Source organism: Sceloporus occidentalis, unplaced genomic scaffold (assembly GCF_023333645.1).
Source record: "Sceloporus occidentalis isolate IW3139 unplaced genomic scaffold, rSceOcc1.0.p SCAF_24, whole genome shotgun sequence".
NCBI classification, from domain to species: domain Eukaryota; kingdom Metazoa; phylum Chordata; class Lepidosauria; order Squamata; family Phrynosomatidae; genus Sceloporus; species Sceloporus occidentalis.
Window position 1 is genome coordinate 954,273 of NW_028317004.1, and position 19,476 is coordinate 973,748.

Here is a 19,476-nt window from a genome sequence, read left to right on the forward strand (position 1 = left end):
TATATTAATATTAGCCCTAGTTTCCGATAGCAGGTATAGATCAACACATTAACACACAAACCAAGCTTTGCATGGATAGATCAACTGAAATTCACTTGTGATCTCAGCACTGAAGGTATATATCAAATAAACAGAATCAGACATACAAATCCTGTATTTGCAGGTATACAATAGTATATGAAACGTAGCATTGCAGGTATAGATCAAATAAATACATGGAAACAGCATTGCAGGTATTAATCAACTGAATATGACATACAAACACTGTATTTGCAGGTATACATAAATAATGTATGGAAATATATAGATATGGATCTACAGAATAACGCAAAAACCCAGCTTTGCAGGTAAAGATCAATTGGAATTCACATAAAAACACGTCATTAAAAGGTATATTTAAAACCCACTAAATTACAGGCTTAGATCACAGGTTGCACACCCCAAAGCCAGCCCTGCCGTCCACACTGCCCACACAGCAATCACACTCCTATCATACCCAGGCAACCAGTAAATGCTGGTACCTAGGCATGATGGGACTGTGCTTGCTGTTAGCAATCACACTCCTATCATGCCAGTTCAGCCAGTACATGCTGGTACAGGGTGGCTGTAAGTGATGTGTAGACCCCATACTGCTGGCAGCATCAATACACAAGGGGGGCAGCTAGCTAGGTTTTAGCATGCACTGGCTGACTTGGCATGATAGGAGTGTGATTGCTAACAGCAATCAAAGTCCCATCATGCCTAGGTTCCAGCACTTACACATCCAACCAGTAAATGCTGAAACCTAGGCATGATGGGACTGTGATTGCTGTTAGCAATCACACTCCTATCATGCCAAGTCAGCCAGTACATGCTGGTACAGGATGGTTGTAAGTGATGTGCAGACCCCATACTGCTGGCAGCATCCATAGACAAGGGGGGCAGTTAGCTAGGTTTCAGCATGTACTGGCTGACTTGGCATGATAGGAGTTTGATTGCTAACAGCAATCAAAGTCCCATCATGCCTAGGTTCCAGCACTTACACACCCAACCAGTAAATGCTGAAACCTAGGCATGATGGGACTGTGATTGCTGTTAGCAATCACACTCCTATCATGCCAAGTCAGCCAGTACATGCTGGTACAGGATGGCTGTAAGTGATGGGCAGACCCCATACTGCTGGCAGCATCCATAGACAAGGGGGGCAGCTAGCTAGGTTTCAGCATGTACTGGCTGACTTGCCATGATAGGAGTTTGATTGCTAACAGCAATCAAAGTCCCATCATGCCTAGGTTCCAGCACTTACACATCCAACCAGTAAATGCTGAAACCTAGGCATGATGGGACTGTGATTGCTGTTAGCAATCACACTCCTATCATGCCAAGTCAGCCAGTACATGCTGGTACAGGATGGCTGTAAGTGATGTGCAGACCCCATACTGCTGGCAGCATCCATAGACAAGGGGGGCAGCTAGCTAGGTTTCAGCATGTACTGGCTGACTTGCCATGATAGGAGTTTGATTGCTAACAGCAATCAAAGTCCCATCATGCCTAGGTTCCAGCACTTACACATCCAACCAGTAAATGCTGAAACCTAGGCATGATGGGACTGTGATTGCTGTTAGCAATCACACTCCTATCATGCCAAGTCAGCCAGTACATGCTGGTACAGGATGGCTGTAAGTGATGTGCAGACCCCATACTGCTGGCAGCATCCATAGACAAGGGGGGCAGCTAGCTAGGTTTTAGCATGTACTGGCTGACTTGGCATGATAGGAGTTTGATTGCTAACAGCAATCACAGTCCCATCATGCCTAGGTTCCAGCACTTACACATCCATGCTATCACACACACTAATTCATTCATATACTCATTCATTCACAGATTCATTCCCTCAATCACACATTCTCATTCAAACTCCCTCCCCACCCCTTACCTGCACTGCAGCTCCTCGATGCCGCTCACAGACTTCAGCAGAGGGCGCGGCCTCCCTCTGCGTTCTCTGGTAAAGCACAGAGGAAGCGGGACTGGAGCAGAATCATGTGATGTCACGTGAACTTTGCTAGGTTCCGCTTCCTCTATGCAGTACCGAAGTCCCTCCCACAGGTAAGTAGCAGGGCTCGAGGTGCGGCCCTTGTAAGATCGGTTGCCTTGGCTGCCGATCTTACTCGGGCCGCACCCTCTCTCTCCTCCACGTTAAAAAAAAGAAATAAAATTTAAAAAAAAGAAAGACGGGATCCAAATTAGGCAGGGGGGCAACAGGGGGGGCAAGGATTAACCTAGGGGGGGGGGGCAATTGCCCCCCCTTGCCCCCCTGTAGCGACGCCACTGATGCTATGCAGTGGGTAGTGGTAGGTTTAGAATTTTGGGGTTTTGCATGCACATCAATGCTGGAAACTGTTAATTGCACCTCCCCCAACACATTAATAAGGTTTTGGTAGCAGTATGAACTGCTTTGTGTGTCCACTATGTAGGAAGTGAGAGTAGGTTCTCACCCTATTGAGAGTGTGCCTTGACGTGGCGGGTGAGCTTAATTATGCTTTGGCCAATTCATATAACCAAAACCTCTCATTTATATTATGTTTATATATTTGTTGCCAACTTTATTAGGGTAAGAAGCGCAGACAGTTTTTGTTTTTTGTATACATTGTACAGCCAATACACTGTTTCTTGCTGCATGCTTACACCTGTTTGGTAGGCCTCGTATTACATATTTGTATTATTTGAGCCTGTGACTAGCTTAGCGCACCGACATTTTTTCTTTTCCCAGGACAGACAACAGAAAGCTGACAATTTGGCAAGTCTGGGATTTAACTCCCAGGAATAACAATGTTTCTGCCACAGGAGGGCAGACCAGTTTTCATAGTTTTTCTACTGGTAAAAATGTCATAAATAGCTTTGCTTATGGAAACCAAAGTATTGCTTGAGTTTTTTCAGAACAATTTAAGCTATAAGCTATTCATAGTTACCTGGTTTAGGGCAAGCAGTGCATTAATTACCTCCATTATTTACCCATAAACTCCTAATAGTAAAAATAACAGAAATTAATTATTTTAAAAAGCACCAACCCCTCTTAGTAAATGTATCCAGTAGATATGGTTGTACATATGCAGACTGTACAAGCAGCCCATGTAGATGACAGTACACAATATTGTCTGCAACCAGCCCACGGTACTGTTGCACAAAAGGATGTCCTACTTTGATTTAAAATTTTCATAGACAACTTTAGAATTGATCTTGTGTATTAACTGCAAAGCTACAACTTGGATGGCATTGCAGACATTATTAAGCCATTTAGTCCCTGCAGAGATAATGAGGTATGTATAAAAAGATGTTCTGGGGCAAACTTCTAAACTTGAAACAATCACCATGATAGTGAATGGAGTCATCCTGTTGCTTTCTTTACTTGTACTACTTTGTGCTGAGAATAGTTTTTTCACTAAATGGAAAAAAGTATCAGGGTACCTGAGCATTATACCAACAGGGACGTTTATGACATTGCATTCTAAATACATAAACATTAATATGTAGTTGGTCTCCCCTTTGCAGCTATATGTGGGATGTTTTGCCCATTTATCCAGTGGAGCATTTGTGAGGTCAGGCATTGAACTTGGATGAGAAGGTCTGGCTCAGTTCATCCCAAAGGTGTTTGATGGGGTTGAGATCAGGGCTCTGTGCGGACCAGTCAACTTCTTCCACAACAAATTCATCCAACCATGTATTTAGACATTGCTTTGTGCACTGGGGCACAGTCATGCTAAAATAGAAAAGGGCCTTCTCCAGACTGTTCCTTCAAAGTTGGAAACATAGCATTTTCCAAAATGACTTAGTATGCAGAAGCATTAAGATTTCCATTTATTGGAAGTAATGGGCCTAGCCAAATCCCTGAAAAACAGCCTCAGGCCAATATCCCTCCTCCACCAAACTTTACAGTTTGCACAATGCAGTCAGGCAGCTAATGTTCTCCTGTCATCCATCAAACCCAGACTCCCCCATCAGAATGCCAGAGAATCGTGATTCGTGACACGTTTCCACTGCTCCAGAGTCCAGTGGTGGCTTGCTTTATACCACTCAATCCAACACTTGGCATTGTGCTTGGTGATGTCTAATAGTGAATGACTATTGCTTTTTGTGCTGAGGGTTCATCTGTTGTAAAGTAGTGTTACATAAATTAAATTAAATTACCAAAAATCTGTGGACACCTGACCATCACACTTACATAGGCATTTTTGACATTCCATTCTAAAACCAAAGGCATTAATTTTGTGTTACGTCTCCCTTTGCATTGTAACAGCCTCCTAGTTTTCTTGGAGTATGTGAATTTGTGCCCATTCAGCTGGCGGGCTAAGTAATATATGGCCATATTGTGTGATGTAATCCTCAATATTAATGCCATAGCTAAGTGTTTTTTTTTAATAGTATTAGCTGGGCATGCTGAATTCTTGCTTTGTTTTGTATACTTATTGGCCATTATAATTCTACCAGTAACCTGATAATCTGAATGTGAATGTTATCTTTGCATCTTTGAAATATATTTTTGTAATCCAGTCTCCTATAACAAATAGATCCCCTAAACAATAAATTCCATTCATCTTTAAATTATAGTAAGCACAAATTTAGATCTCTCAGTTTCATCATTGGTCTGATGCTTGAGTCCCCTCCGTGATCCTCCACAAGATGGGAAGAAAGGCACACTCTAATATGCAAAGTCCCTAATAAGCAAGTTGCTCTTTGGTAGAATAGGTATTAGAATGTTGGGCTTTGATATTTATAGCTAAATCATTTTTTGTGGTTGTTAAGGGGCCAATGGCATCTATGAGTCTGTCTTGACACCTACAGAGGAAATAATCTATTCCCTTCCTTGGATTCTTCTGTGTTTGACAAGTATTGATACACAGTAGGGTATAATATCTTTGTTCAGAATAGATGATCTAGGACATTCTTCCATGAGCTTATTCCTGTGTAGTCTATCCATATGCTCTCTAATACACATTTTAATATATTTTGATAAATGATTCATCGGAAGCTATCAAAAAAGGATGTCCTAAATTAGTTAGGATAATACTTTACTTTGAATTCTTTATCTGAAGTAGTGAAATAGATTTTAATTATTCCCAGAATCTGAATTAGAATAAACATGAGACCATCCAAATGTCTCTTATTTTGAGTAGCTTTTCGTGACTTGATACCGTCTTTCACATTATCTCCAATCACTGGAATAATAAAAGTTTGAAAAATCCTTATTAATATGAATATAACAAATTTGGGGAAAAAATATTCCTGATTTCTGATTTTGGTATGTGCTCAGACATAGCAGACTCTATTGCTGGATGGATTACCTGGAATACAATACATCACTAGCAGGAAGGGGCGGAAGAAATGTGCAGCTGGGAGCTGGCAAAAATAAGGACCTGAATGGCTGAACAGTATTAGGAGAAAATTTGGTTAGATATATACAAAACAAATCCGAGTTACTATTACATGGTAATCATGCTTAACAACCATGCAGTTAATAATCATAGTAATGAGTCCAAATGAAGTTCTATTTATTGGATTTAGAGTTAATCTTACATGTAATCTTAAGAAAAATTACCCCCAAATTCATAGTGTGTAAAGACTGTCTGCTGGTTGTATTATAATTTTTTTTTAAAACTATTATCTTCAGGATCTCTGGATACAGATGTATAGATACACAAACATAGCACTTCTGGCTTTTACAAACTTGTGTTTAGGTTACCAACTTGTGTTTTGTTTGTCACAGCAGGGGGATGGCATGTCCTTGCCAGTCAGGCATTGTAAATTATAGATCTCTGGATACTGATGTATAGATACACAAACATAACACTTCTGGCTTTTACAAACTTGTGTTTAGGTTACCAACTTGTGTTTTGTTTGTCACAGCAGGGGGATGGCATGTCCTTCCAGTCATGGATTGTAAATTATGGACTTGTCAGGTCTCAATATTACCCTAATCTTTAATGGGATAAGGTTGATTATTGTTGCCGTGCCCACCAAGGTTTAGGCCAGCTGGGGGTTTGCACTAGTTGGTGGACAGTGTATGAAACTGTCTGAGTTATTGGACAAAGGGGAGCGGTGAGTACCGTTGGTGGTAAAAGCCTGAGTAGAGTAGGATTAATTTTAGTTATAGTGTCATGAAAAAAGTCATACTGTGTTACATTTCTATGGGTGCAATGGAGGGATTTAAAGATTTCTGTTTTCTCTGATTACAGTAAAGATCTAGGTTGCATACACTTTACAAAAACACAATTAACAACTAACCAACATTTGCAAAAAGCAATAATTTGCAGTCACATCAGACTTATGTGTAGGCTTGCAGAATATTTTTGTTCCATACCTCAACCACAGTGAGGTTATTTCTGTGATATTGAGCACAGCAGTATGAGCAAGTCAAGCTGCTTGCATGACTGTGGGTTTCCTGTTTGTTGTGAGCTTGGCAGGAAGTGAGTCAGTAATGAATTTTCTATGTGTAATTTACATACTTTGTAAGTCTCATAGTTTGACCTTGAGTTGTAGAGTTTTGGTCCCAATCTCAGGGTGAACAGACAGGTTTTGATGGACATACAGTCTAGAGCTGACTCCATCCTATTCTACACTACTGTGATCATATCTAATACTCCCAGTTTGTTTTTTGGCCCAGTATGTCATGGCTGACATCCCTGCTTGAATACATGTGACACAATTAAGTCTATATTCGAATGATGGAAAGTCAAGGTTTCCATGAGGACCATTATTAGGGCCATTTGGTTAACACATTTGGAGAGTAACTATAGACCCTAGAAGACCAAAAACAACCATATTAAGGATAGTTTTGTCTTGCTATCCACTTGTGAGAATTAGGCATTTCAACTATAGGCAAACTGAGGACAGTTCTGCAATAAATATTGAGCTAGTCCTCTGTAGTGCATAATTAACACATTCAAATCCCAACTCCTGAGCAAAGCCCAATTAGTGGCATAACTACTGGGGTCACAGTGGTCACAAATGTGACGCCGCCTGTCTCTCCAGGGTGACCCCACTGCAAAATTGTTTAGAAATGGCCCTTCTCATTTGGACGTGACATGACCCTGTGGTGAAACTGAGGCTGCTCACACACTGTGTGAGCAGTGGACCTCAAGTTGCCAGAGAGGTAAGGGGTGAAGGCAGGAGGGAGTGAGCATGAATGTCCATGTATAGGTGTATGTGAGCATGGATGTCTATGTTTAAGGGTGTGTGAGCATGGATGTATATGTATAAGTGTGTGTGATAAGTGTGAGCATGAATATCTATGTTTAGGAGTGTATGAACGTGAATGTGTATGTATAAGTGTATGTGAGCATGGATGCCTATATATATACATCAATCAGCCATAACATTATGACCACTGAAAGGTGAAGTGTTATCTCTTCTGTAGATATATGAGGCTATGTTTTACAAAAATAAAATGTTAATTCTTGCTGTACTCAATTGAAGGTAGTTGTGTCTACTTATTGGGAACACATGGCAGGGTTCCAAGGTGTGCGTGCTGACTGGTGCTGGAAGGACAACAGGAGGATACATCTGGGTGATCTCTTGAAGTTACAACAGATCTCTTGGTGAACCCGTTACAATATACAAAACAAATGTATAACTCTGTATGATTTTAATAAATGGATATACTAGACTTGCACTCACATTCTCTAGAGCCTTAAAAACCAGGCTCTGTTGTATGCAGTATATTGTGCTGCTCACTCAAACTGTGAGAATCCTTCCCTGTAGAATAATGGTATCCTTTGCAGGAACACTAATATAAAGAAAGCATGGAAGAGAGACCAGACATAATGTAAAACAGTAAGAAGTACACTTTATTTGACACCCATATGCATGGCTCTGACTACCCGAAGCCTCTCTTTTGGGATGTGGGTAGGCGGTCCCACTGATATCAGTGGCAGTCCCAGTGATGCTAGTGGCTGGCCCTGCTGATGCCAGTAGGCAGTCCAGCTGTCATTGCAGGCAGTCCCCCTGACTACAGTGACACACATCAGTGTTGGAGGGGAAGTAGGTGTTGGGGCATGTCACAACACCGCTGGACAGTTTCATTGGATTCCTCAACGGTTTTTACTTCTAGGAACAGTCATTTTCCAATTTCCCTGGTCAACAAAACTGGTAGGCCACATGTCTTCTATAACTTGAAATTGTTCCACAAATACAAGCAACTGCTCTGCATCTTATGAATCATTTAGACCCGGAGATTGCCCGGGATTGCTTTTCAGGTTCTCTGGGTCAAGACCTGAATCCTCTGGGTCACAGGAGCGGGGTCTTGACAGGGCCCTCTCCCCTCCCATTTTTCCCTTTTAATGGGGGTGTTTCCCGTGATGTCGGTGGGAGGTCCCATTGATGTCAGCTGGAACTCCCATTGATGTCAGCGGGACCGCTCACTGACATCACGGGGACCTCCCACCGACATCACGGGACTGCCCGCTGACATCAGTGGGCAGTCCTGGTGGCGTCCCGCAAAGGGAAGGCTCCGGGTAGCCAGAGCCCAGAAGTTCCCAGGTATGCTGATGAACCACCTTGCCAGCGCTGCAGAATCAGCCGGTGCTTTATAAATATATGTAATGTAATGTATGTGAATTTATGGTGTTAGGGATGAGCCTAGGGTTAGTTGCCCCTAGGAGAAAGTGTGTGTATGTATGCATTATGCAAATACAAAGTTACTATTTGCTTGCTGAATTTAACAAATTGGAACAACAAACAAAAAATGTGGCATGTGCCATCTCTTGCATATCTACCTTGCATTTGCAAAAAAAAAAGGTAAACATTCTTTGGCATTCCTTTTGTTTCTAGTTTGGTTCTTTGGTCTTGTTTGAAAGCCCATTAGCCCAGACCTCTGATGAAGCTCTGAGGAGCGAAACATGTCAGGGGGGCTACTTGTCTGAGTTTTTAATTAGCCTCTGTCACTGGTCATAATTGAATTATTTCTGTTGTTAGGACTGCAGCCATCAACAGTATGTACGACCTAATATTAGTGTTACACAGCTTATGTTACTGTGACGTATACCTTTTATAGTAGGACTGGTGACACTGGTGTTTTTAAAAATCTTTTTTTTGGTTATACCTTTTAATAAACATATTAATAAAAGTCATGTTTTAGGGTGGGGTTATAATAAGGGTATTTTTTGATCCCGGGAACGGGATTGGTTTATTTGTAGTTGTAACTTACCCTTGTCCCCGCTGGGGCATTATTTTGGAATTGTTGTTTGAAAGAGAGCGCCACAATATTCCGTATGCTATCAAACACTGACACCTACAGGTGGTTTTACTAACTACATCTAAACATGCACTCTGAAATTACTCTGAAACAGAAAGATTTTATCCTTGGCCTGGACATAAACATTACCTCTTAACATTATACAAAGCCAAATATGTTCGATTTTACTACTAGGGTGTGCTTCAAGTGTGAGTCAGTGGCATCGCTAAGGCAGGGCTGATGAAGCCCAGAATCTCAACTTCATAGCCCCGATCAGGCCCAGACTGGCCATCGGGCCACACCAGGCATTTGCTCTTTTTTTTTTTTTTTTTGACGCGGAGGAGACAGAGGGGCGCCTAGCAACCGCTCGGCGCCCCTCAGTCTCCTCCACCTCCGTCGCATTGCCGGCATTTCATGCTGGGTGCCGGAATATGACTTCAGCAGCAGTGAAGCCGCCCACACCGCCGCAGAGCAGGGAGACGGAGGCCTCGAACTCCCACTGCAAGACTTCAAGGTAAGTGAACTACAAAGGGGGGAGAGGTTAGATAGTGGGTAGGGGGAGAGGGTAGATAGTGGTCAGGGGAGGGAGAGGGGGTAGAAAGTGATAAGGGAGGCAGTGGGGGTAGATATAAAGGGGGACAGAGGGTACAAAATGTGTAAGGGAGGGAGAGGGGGTAGATAGTGAGAAAGGGGGGTAGATAGTGAGAAAGAGGGTAGTAAGATTATTGAAATAAGTGTGAATGAGTGAGTATGAATTTATGTGTGGATGAATTGTCTGAGGGAGAGACTTTATGAATTAATGTGGGGATGAATTGTCTGAATGAGGGAGAGAATTAATGAAGTTGTCAGAATGTATTAATGAATATGTGTAAATAGTTTGTATGAATGTGTGAGAGAATAAATGATTATGTGAATGAAAGTGTGAATTAGTGGGTGACTGTAAAAGTGTTTGTGTGTATCAGCAGTGGCGTCTCCAGCTTTCATATTTAGGGGGGGCACATGGGGGGCCAGGGACCAAAGTAGGGGGGCCAATTATAAAACGGTACATATACACTATATATATATATATATATATATATATATATATATACACATATATATATATATACACATATACACACACACGTTAGGCAGTTATTTCTCATTCTTTAATATTAGCCCCTGCTGACAATATATATAAATACTAGACCCTGCTGCCGATATATAGAAATATTACACCCTGCTTCTGATATATATTAATATATTAATATTAACCCCTGCTGCGGATATATATTGATATTAGCCCCTGCTGCGGATATATACTTATATTATACCCTGCTGCCGATATACATAAAAATTATACCCTGCTGCCGATATATATTAATATTTGACCCTGCTACCAGTATATATTAATATTAGCCCCTACTGCCAATATATATTATTAGTCCCTGCAGCCAATATATATAAAATTAGCCCCTGCAGCCAATATATATTAATATTAGCCCCTGCTGCCGATATATATATAAATACTAGACCCTGCTGCCAATATGAATATAAATACTAGACCCTGCTGCCAATAAATATTAATATTAGCCCCTGCTGCCAATATATGTTAATATCTCCATCTCCCTCCCTATCTATCCTATCTATCCCCTCTCCCTCCCAATCTATCCCCTCTCCCTCCCAATCTATCCTATCTACCCCCTCTCCCTCCCAATCTATCCTATCAATCCCCTCTCCCTCCCAATCTATGCTAACTACCCCCTCTCCCTCCCAATCTATCCTAACTACCCCCTCTCCCTCCCAAACTATCCTATCTACCCCTCTCTCCCTCCCAATCTATCCCTATCTACCTCTTTTCACTCTCCAACCCCCTCCTAACTTTTCCCTTTGAAGTTCACTTACCTTGGGCTTGTAGAATTCCAGCGACAGGATCGCCAGGTCTCTGTCTTCCTGGTTCTGCCGCAGTGTGCACAGCTTCATTGCTGAGCGCCGGATATGACATCATATACCGGCGCTCGGCTTGAAATGCCGGCACTGTCACCAAGGCAGAGGCCTCGCGGTCGCGGAGAAGAGTGAGAGGCGCTGAACGGTCGCTGAGAACTTATTCCTCAGCGACCACTCGGCGCCTCTCTCTCTCCTCCGGATCTATTAAAAAAAAGACGGCGTTTCAATTGGGGGGGCACACCGGGGGGCACAGCATGATGTAGGGCCCCCTGGCCCCCTCCTGCCGACGCCACTGTGTATCAGGTGTATAATTGTGGAAAGGCAAAAATGGCACAAGCAGGGTGTTGGATCCATGGGGACCAAGATGGCACAAGCAGGGTGTTTATGGGACAAAGATGGCACAGGCCGGGCTGTTTGGGGACAAAGTTGACTCGTGCTGGGCTGTTTGGGGCAAGTCCTATATGTATAATTTGGGTTGGCTTTGTGGTGTGCAGCCTGTGATCTATGTCTGTAATTTAGGGGTTTATCTATACCTTTAATGCTGAGTTTTTATGTGAATTCCAATTGATCTATATCTGCAAAGCTGGGTTTTTTGGTTATTCTGTAGATCCATATCTGCTATGCTATGTTTCCATACATTATTATTGTATACCTGCAAATAGGGTCTAATATTTATATATATATCGGCGGCAGGGGCTAATATTAATATATATGGGCAGCAGGGTCTAATATTAATACATATCGGCAGCAGGGTCTAATATTGAAGAAACTGCCAGTTCAGCTGTTATTTTGAAATCATATTTCAAGAGATAAATACTTATGTAGTTAAAAATGCATGTCTAATGAGTATATGTGATGGGGCCATTACATAAATCATTAATAAAGGGAGGGGCGTGCTGGTGGCATTAATACAAATAGTGCTAGCTGGAGGCGATCATACAAGGGTCTGGGGGCACCACATTAATCTATACTAAAAAGGTGCTGGCTAAGGCATCAATACACAAGGGACAAAAACTCTAAGGGGGGTATCAACGACAATGCAGTGTGGAAAATCCATCCTGGTGTAGACATCTGTGTCGTAGATTGTGTCCTGCTGTTTGTGTGTTTTTGGTTATCAGTATAGCAGAGCCTGTCTTGGAGTGTGTGTGTGTTGGTGTGGCAGAGCCTGTCCTGGGGTGTGTGTTTGGGTGTCGGTGTGGCAGAGCCTGTCCTGGTGTGTGTGTGTCTTGGTGTCGGTGTGGAAAAGCCTGTCCTGATGTGTGTTTGGTTATCTGTTTCCTGGCACTTAATTTACAGTAGGAACTATTTCGTTTTTACTTATGCAGAGGTAAAATGCCCTCCTGAATTTGTAGTGACTTCAGGGGACAAAACATTCAAGGCCCTGAAATCATTTAGTGGAAAAGATACGGTGTTATTTACTCTATATTTATTTATTTCAAGGATTAGTCACACTAAATTGTGGCTTCAGGCTTCCCATGTTGAATGACCAAGTATTATGTATGTATATATATGTTTTTTCCTAAAAATGGGCTGCTCCGTGTTAAATGCCCAAGCCTATTTTTTGTCCCAGTCCAGACCTGGCCCCGATTGAAGAGTTTGGGGCTAAAGTATGCTTTTTGGGCCGGTTGAGGAGATGATAGATCTCACTCTAAGTGGCACTAAATAAAGGGGGCATGAGGTCTGCTTATAGAGACCTCTGTGTCCCTGCTCCCCCTTGAAGTGCACTGGCTATTATTTCTGAGTACCGGGGAATGCGACCATAACCCACCACCCAGCACCTGTGCCGTATGTAGGGGGGGGGGGGTGTCCTGGGTGCCATTCACAAGGGAGTACCTCTATTGCCCTCCAAGCCGGTCCAAAATTGTTCATAAAGGGCCAGGCTGACCTTGTCTGAACTGGTCCAAGTTAGGCAATCCCTTTGTGACTGAACCAGGGAGAAAGAAACAAAGGGGGGCACATGACTCCAGAGTTAAACAAAAGGCTGCTTGCACAATGTGAGAGCAGCAAATAAAATATGCAGCTGAGCTACGGGGGGTCAATGAGTGAGGGAAGGAGGGAGAGGATAAGTGGGGAAGGAGGGAAAGTGTATAAGTGTTTGTGAGCATGCGTGTATGTATGTATGTGTGTATGTTTGTATATATTAATAACATTCCTCACTTGTCTATTAAATCTATTATAATCCAATGCTATTGGTAAACTTCTGTTTGTTTTTATCATATTAAATCTATAGTCCAAATGCTTACTTACATCAACATCTTTAATGTCCCTCATTGATTTATTCAAAGAATCCTCCTTGTAATTCCTATTTAAGAAATCCTCTTTAATTCTCTCTCCTCTTAATTTTTGTAATTTCTCATTATCTCTCCTTTTTCTGCCCATCTTTTCTTATTACCCCCATAATCTCTCTGCTCCTCTTTGATTACCCTTTTTATTATCTTTCCCATTTCTCTGTCTCCATATCTTTAGCCTTTCTCTTTATCTCTTCCATTTCTCTATCTTTTTTCTCTTTATCTCTTTTTTTTCTTTAGTCCTCCTACCTTCTCATTATCTCTCCTCCTGTTTATTTTTTTCACTTCTTTCTTCTCACTTATCTTCTCTTTCTTTGTTCCCTTTACCGCTTGATCCTTTCTCTTTATTTCTCCTCCTCATACTTTTCCCTATCTCTCCCGTTTATCTCTCCTCTCTTTTTCCCTACCTCTCCTCTTTCACCTCTCCCCCTTTTCTTTGATGTTTCCTTCCCATCTTCTCTCCTCTTTTTCTGTATCTCACCTCTCCTATTTCACTTTATCTCTCATTTTTCTCTGTATCTCTCACCTTTTCTCCCTATCCCTCTCCTGTCTTTTTATGTCTTATTATCTCTCTCCTTTCATTCACTTTATCTCTACCTATTGTCCCCATTTCTCCTCCTTTCTCCTTATCTCTCCCCCTTCTTTCACTCCCTTTATGGCTTCTCAGGGTTACTACAGGGAAACTCCAGGTCACAGCAAACCCCACTCCCTGCCCACTTCCCCATCAACAATAGCATGTGTCTCACGACGTCAGCTAGGCCGCCCAGTGACATCAGTGGGCTTGACAGCTTCATTGGATTCCTCAGGTTTTTTACTTCTAGAAACTGGTGAGCAATGGATTTAAGTCTGGTAGGGCACAGGTTCTTGTACATTTGTTCTACAGCTTGGAATTGCTTTTTTACACAGCTCCGGTTTTACACAGCTCGAGTTTATGGAGCTATTTATGGGGGATTAACACTTTGTTTTCAGAAAACAAAATTCCTAGATGCTAAACCACTATATGGTGCACCATAGTGTCAATGACCAGTCATTAACTATGTAATGAGCATAGACAACAAAACTCACTATAAGAACATATTGGGCCCAAAAAACTTTGGCATTCCTTTTGTTTCCATTTGTGTTCTTAAGGGCTTGTTTAAAAAAACAAGCTCCACAATATTTTGTAGGCTGTCAAATACTGACACCTACAGGTTGTTTTTACTAACTGAATCTAAAAATGCACTCTGAAATAACTAGTGCTGAAAGATATAGATAACATTATACAAAGCCAAATATGTTCAGTTTTACTACTGGGGTGTGCTTAGAGTGTGAGGCAGAGGTGTCGTTGGGGGGGGCGACTGGGGCTGAAGTTCTGAATCTCAACTTTATACCCCCAAATGGAGACATTGGGGATAAGGTATGATTTAATGTACATGTGTCTGTGAACATGGATGTGTGTGAGATCAATGGATGTGTATGTGCAAGCATGTGGATGTTTATGCGTGTGTGCATAGGTGTGTAAATGTTTGTGTGTTAGCATGTATGTGTGAGTATATGTGCATGTGTGCTGGCATGAGAGACTAAGTGTGTAAAAGAGAGAGTGTGTGTACAAATCTATGCCAGTGCATAGGTAAATTACCTGACAAGAGGCAAGGGAAAGATAGGAGAGATGAAAAATATAATAATGAATATGAGGAGACAGAGAGAAAGGAGAGAAATAATGAGATGGCGGAGAGATGGGAGAAAGGGGGAGATAAATATAAAGAAGAGAGACTGAGGTAGAGAGGAGGCGAGAGAGAATGAAAGGAAGGCTGGATAATGAGAACAGGGAGAGTAATGGGAGAGATAGTAGAAAGGGTGAAGTAAAAAAAAAAGAGAAGTAGTGATAAAGAGAGGGGAACTAAATGAGAGAGGTAAAGATAAAGGGGAGAGATAATGATAACAAGGAGTAAAGAGAATTGAGAGAGATATAGAGAAAGAATATAGATAAAGAAAAAGGAGAGAGATAAAGAGAAATTAGAGCGATATAGAAAACATTGAGAGAGAGAAGGAGGAGGAGAGATAACGAGCAAAGTGATAGCTGAGATAAAAAGAAATGGAAGAGATAATGAGAGAGGGGAGGATAAAAGAGAGAGATTAATAGAAAGGGGATTGATAAAAGGTAGGAAATGATAAAGTGGAGAGATAGAGGATAGATCATGAGATGGGGAGAAATTCTGTGAAATGATAGAGAACCATTGTTTATATGTTAGAGCAAGCAAGCATGCAAGTGTGTTTATGTGTAAGGGCAAGGGTGAATGTGTACAGAAGGCATTATTAGTGTGGTGATAACAATTTTAACTCCGAGTAGAATTTACCTTTCACTTAGTTCAGCTCCAAATATGTTTCTCGGAGATTGAATATTGCATGTTAATAATATGTAGAATCTTAATGCTTCTTTCCAGATTAAGTATCCCACAGTTTATCTCATTATTCAGTTAGATTTAAACATTTCTTTGTCTAGCCCAACCTTATAATGATATTGAAATAACAAAACAAATTAATTTGACAGGGAATTTCTCATCTTTACTTTACCATTTCATTGATTTTAAAGCAGGGCTGCCTTATGAGCTGTTTTCATCCATCTAATATCCCTGTCAATAATATAAAATCAAGTTAGACTGATTAAAAATGCATTTTTACATACATTTTTACCAGTAGTACCATATATCATCTAAAAAAGGATTGTTTCCAACTTAGTCTCTCATCTGAACCAGGAAAATCAACATAAGCATGTTTGTTAACATGTTGAAATATGATTACATTTTATTAAAACATTTTGCTATTTTTGAAATGGTCTTTGACTCTATTCCTACAGAGGGTAAATAAGACAGGAGCACTGGTAGGCATACAAAAACCTATATTATTAAGCTTTCAGTACTACTTGACTCTTCTCCTAGACAAGCTCACGTTGGGTCCTTACTAGCTCACACTCTTTGAAACTCATTATATTCCTGCAAATTGTGCATCTTGAAGTAAAACTCTCTTTTGGATTCTTCATTTTCCCTCAACTTGCATTGTTTAGTCATTAAAATCGATGGTGACTGCAATTGCATCAACTTGTGGAAGCCTGGGGTTATTTGCCAAATGGTAAATTCATCATTCCCAATATCCTAAAAATGTATCTAGAGTTTTGCAAAGGTAAAATCTGGATTTTTGAATAGGTCCTTGAGAAGTGTTGTCGACCCCCATGAAAAAAAATCTCACATCTTTAATGTATCTAAAGCATCTTTTTTTATTATTTCTAGCAGCCATATGAAAATTTAACATCCACCCAGGATACGGAGGATCAAATGCTGGTAAGAAATACATGGGTAAATGACAGAGGTTGTGTACTGAAACTAGGTTTCCAGGACAGATGAAAGATGTCAGTCGCCTGAATACAGGTCAGATAAGGAGCCAGAATATACCTATACCTCTCCCAACCAACTGTTGGAGATTAGTAGCTTCAGGTGTAAGTATCTTGAGAAGATCTAGACTCTATTTTCCAATCCTACTACGTTCTTCTTCCTTCACACACTTTATCAATTATAATCTCTCACATTATTCTTTGCAAACATCATGTAGGAAGGTTGTCAGGAGATGCGAGATATTCATGTTCCTTACTGAATAGCTATCCTTTACTGCTGAGGATTAGAAAGTCTGTGTGGCAGTCCAAAGTCGCTGTCCTCTTTTCTAAGTGTTGGGATAACATCATATCCAGCACTCTGGACTTTAGGACACTAGGCCCAGTCTGCCCCAGTCGTTATACCCCACTGGCAACAGTTATAAGGATGTCTTTATAATTCTAGTCTGAGGCCATTCAAATAATTTCTGGGGGTAATGTTACCTGCATCATAATTTATTTCAAGGCAGAAGTATTTTCCCATTCAAATTATGTTTTCTTTGCCCTCCCTGTTACTTATATGCACTGTGGCGCAAAGAGAATAAAAAGGCAAATTGATTCTTATAAAGCTATAGAAGTTGTATTAGACAGTAGCCTGCACAACTTTTACCAATTGGTAGAAAGTACCTGTGGAGATTCAGTAAGTAGTTAAATGGCTACTCGTATTGCTTTCTGATTTACACACAAGATATTTTGCTTTGTGAGCACAATTTAATGGATTGCAAACTATTGTTGGTACACAGATTTTGGGAAATGTTAGTCACATGGGCTCAACCAGTTTAACTTAACATGGTACATTTTAAGTGTTATTGATTTAAACATCCTACTGAACAATGATTTGAATACCTTAGGGGGTGTATCCACTAAACTGTCAAAACAGCATCCCAAATTTAACATTACATTGGTCATTAAACTGTATCTGTATTGGTTATATTAAAAATTTAATGTTACCTGCTATTCATTCTTCTGTACATGAACGACCTATCATGCAAACGTGCCCTTGTATGATACATATAACCATTGTTAAAAACATGGTACATTTAGTTAGTCTTTCTATAGTTCGTGTTGCAGTTTACATTTGCCTTAGCTGGCAGCACCCTTGAATGTGCTCAGAAAGTATACTTGAATATGCTGTCCAGCGAGGAAAGCTCCTCTTATCCAACGTCAAAGTAGTAGAAGTGAACCTTCAACAATGGAAGATCAAGCCTGGAACGTTACTTCCTCCATCAATGTTTTCTCCAAGCCATATGTAAGAAAAACTCTTAAATTGTTAAGATAAATGTGTTTAAAAAACATTTTTAAGTCTGCGCTCTGGATTATGTAATTCAAATGCCGTGCCAGAGTTGTAACCACAGGCCACTTTTGTTTGCGTTCTTCCTTTCTAAGGTGAACATAGATGGCTCAAGGTTCAGGTATATATACCCAAGTCCAAGCAGGCAGATGGTAAAAGATGTGCATAATGTCAGGAGAGTACAAATTTACATGCACCTTTGATAGAAACACATAATGTCAGGACTCGGGTGATCAGGTCGGGTAGGAGCCCATGCGCAGGGGATACTTGGGGTTCAGTATGTAACCCACGGTGCATGATTATGCAAACAAAGACACCACAAACAGAAATCCAGGTAATGCAGTGTATTTTATGTATATAACAGGACCAGCAAATAAGGGTAATATAGTCTAAGCAAGTAACCAGACGTATGACAAAATAAAATACCGGTAATAAGTCTTTTGGCAGGGAGCCCGCTTGGAAGGGCACGACCGACAGAGAGCCCGCTTGGCAGGGCACAAAAGGCACACAGCCCACTTGGAAGGGTACAAAAGGCACAAAAGCAGGGAGTCCGCTTGGAAGGACACAAAAGCAGGGAGTCCGCTTGGAAGGACACAATAGCAGGGAGTCCGCTTGGAAGAACACAATAGCAGGGAGTCCGCTTGGAAGGACACAATAGCAGGGAGTCCACTTGGAAGGACACAATAGCAGGGAGTCCACTTGGAAGGACACAATAGCAGGGAACCAGGAACAGTACAGGTGCAGAGCCACAGCAGGAAGGTCCATAGACTTCAATACAAAGGCCCTGACTGAAGGGCAGGGCAGGTTCATAAAGGCAGGGCAATCCAGGTAACAAGGCCCAGCTGGATGTATTGCTAGGGCTCAACCCAGGTAACAAGGCACACCTGAGTTCTGAGTGCTCCAGAGGGCGGAGGGTGGCCACTAGTGGTCGCAGATGTAAACGCCACAGGTATAAAAAAGCCATGGTTCAGGCAGCGAAAAATAGGTTCCTGACACATAATTTGGCAGATTACGTGGCTCCTGTGCAGCCATTTTTGTGCTTTGTCTTGATTTATGGACTCAAACCTTAATTCAGTCCTTAGTCTCAACCTAGATTAAGGCTAGACATGCCTAGCCCATGTTTACATTTACTTACATTATAAACGTCTGCTACCTTCAGTTAATCTCTTCTCCACAGAGGATCAATAATCCACTGCATTTGTAGGAAGCCTATGTATATCCTTACCAGGCTATTATGTTAGGTGTTTATCATTTCTTACTCCACAGATTCACAGCTGATAGAACCAAATGGCCAATGGAGTATCCATGACAGAAAAATGTGTATCTTAGAAGCTCAAAGACCATGTACACCACAGCAGAAAGT